The sequence below is a fragment of the Oxyura jamaicensis genome, chromosome 11 (assembly GCF_011077185.1).
Source record: "Oxyura jamaicensis isolate SHBP4307 breed ruddy duck chromosome 11, BPBGC_Ojam_1.0, whole genome shotgun sequence".
Classification (NCBI taxonomy): Eukaryota; Metazoa; Chordata; class Aves; order Anseriformes; family Anatidae; genus Oxyura; species Oxyura jamaicensis.
Window position 1 is genome coordinate 19,006,754 of NC_048903.1, and position 2,475 is coordinate 19,009,228.

A 2,475-nucleotide genomic window follows, 5' to 3' on the forward strand; every position below is an offset into this window, starting at 1 on the left:
GCTCCGGGTTGGGGCTGAGGGATGGCGGCGGGCTGGGGCTTTACTGTCCCGGTTCTGTGAGCCCCGCTGCGCCGGGCAGAGGTTTTTAACCCAGCTCCACACACTACCTATAGCGCACCCGCCGAGTCCGAGCCCCTTTTTGTGCTGTTTTTTTGTATTCCTCCCCTGAGGAGAGGCAGTTGAACCCACAAAATGGCCCCCTCCCTCACACAAAATGGAAGCAGAGGGCTTGTGGGTGGCCCCAGGGCATGAGGCTGGGGGGATGCACTGGATAAAAATAAAAGCAAACTGTGGGATGAAAGTGTTGGGGATCTGGGGGCTGCATGAGTGTTTTCGTTTTCAGCAACAGTTATGGAGAGTTTGTCATGTTGGTGAGCCAAAGGAAACAGCGGGTGCTGCAAAATGATGCAGGGCAGCTGCTGTTTAGTGATCCCTCGATGATGGAGAAAAAGAACAATTCATATTTTTATGTGGTATTTTATGTAGATGCTGAGCCTGAATAGAATTTCTGGGAAAACACCGGCTTTGAACACGTAACCAGCACATACACTGTAAACATGACTTGAGTTCAAATACCTCTTTGAGCTGCAAGTTTCCTTCATCCCACCATGCTGTACAATTACATTTGTTATTGTTCCTCACTTGCAGAGGAGTACAGTTACATTTTTCACTGAATTCCCACAAAAGCCTGTATTGCCTAGAGGCAGGGTGGTTTTCATTACTGTTCAACCCACTGCCTAACCCAAAACCATCAAGGATATCCACTGAAAGTACGGCTCAATGCTCACAGGTTCACCGAAACATAAAGTGTTATAAATTTGCTCCCTTAGATTAATTTACAGAGAGAGAGTTTTGTCCAATAATGCAAATGATTTTATTAAGTAAGCAGCCAACAAGCAAAACAGCGCTGGGCGGCCGGGGAGTCTCTGCTCCACCAAGCGTGTCACATCCTGGCATGTCCCGCGGCTGCGCGAGCTGTTGCTAGGGGGTCATCTCGAGCCCTCTGGTGGTCGTGAAGATGAAGGCCGCGGTCTTCCTCAGCATCCCTGCTCAGTTTCCCTCCTTATATGGTCATTTTGGCTCAGCAAGAATGCAGGAAGTGAAACAGGATGTTGTAAAACCAGTTCGACAGTTTATCAAAAAAAGGGGGGGGGGGTCACATGGGCTTTGAGTCTTACAATTGTTTACTTATCAGGAAGTTACCACAGTTCATTTACTTAACAGAATATAGTGATCGTGGATGTTCTGACCATGATTGTTGCGAAACTCCGCCCCTTAGCAGGACTTTCCTATTTTAACAATGAACAAACATCTATAACATATTACATAAAGTATGTGCCATGGAAATTGCAGTAAAATTCCCATGCTTTCAACATCTGCCTACACTTGAACCTCACATCTTGGAAACAACCCGAAGCATGAGGCATGAAGGGAAGAGCTGGGAAAGTGTTTTGAGGTTGCGGACAATGTACATCTTCACCAGGATTTTGTTTGTCTGGTCATTCTGAAAACACTGCGGTTACAACTAAAGCTGCAGCCTGCCTAATGTTTATGCCCAGGAAGTGAACAGAAAGCCACGGAGAGACCAGGTCAAGAGAACGGGGCAGTTTCTCAGCCAACAAGTTAGAAGCGCTCTGCTGAGTTCCCTGGCTCTATACACAGTCTAGGAAGCCCCCCTGCTGCTTCTTGGTCTTTAACCTCAAAAAGAAACCAGTGTGTGAAAACATGTCCCCTCTTGATGTCTCCAGGAATTTGGTCACTGGCTCCCCTTGGGGACAAATCTTCAAACTCTTTTTTTGGGAGACTTTGAAACGGAAGAGGCTACCTCTTCACCAAACGTGCTCCATAACTGAGCATGCAGAGGTCCTCAGCTCTGTGAGCTTAAATTCCACTCTCAAAACTTTGTTTTCCGTATTTGTGATTGTAGTGTCAGATGCTCGGGGTCATTTGGAGCTAGCCACCACACGGGGAAATACATTTGGCAGAACATTCTTGTTGTGAGTTCTCTGATCTCTTGAACTATACTGTCTGGTTTCTCATGGTTTGTGTGGAAGAAAAAAACAAAAAGAGGATGAAAGGACAAACAAAACTTTGCACTGCACTGTGAAAATGTAAAGCACAATATAAGCATGAACCACGGCATGAACCTCTCAGGGATAAATTTTCCCCAGATCCGCCAATGGGGGTAAATGTTAAGAGACGTGTCTTCCTCAAAGGGATCTGATGGACACTTGGCTGTGTAGAGGAGATTGAAGATGGTGTAGTGACAGTACAGATGCCCCAAGACTTGAAGGGAAGTCTCCAGAAGTGACTTAGGTGAGTTCTTTCCACAAGTTTCCCATCACCCTGAGCAAACCACGTTCCCACACGACGTGCGCGGATGTACGCCTCCACGTTCACACAAACATCCTCACCCAGCTGGAGGACAGATGTGTGCTCCCAAACGTGGCTGAGCCCGGGCGCGCACACACGTGC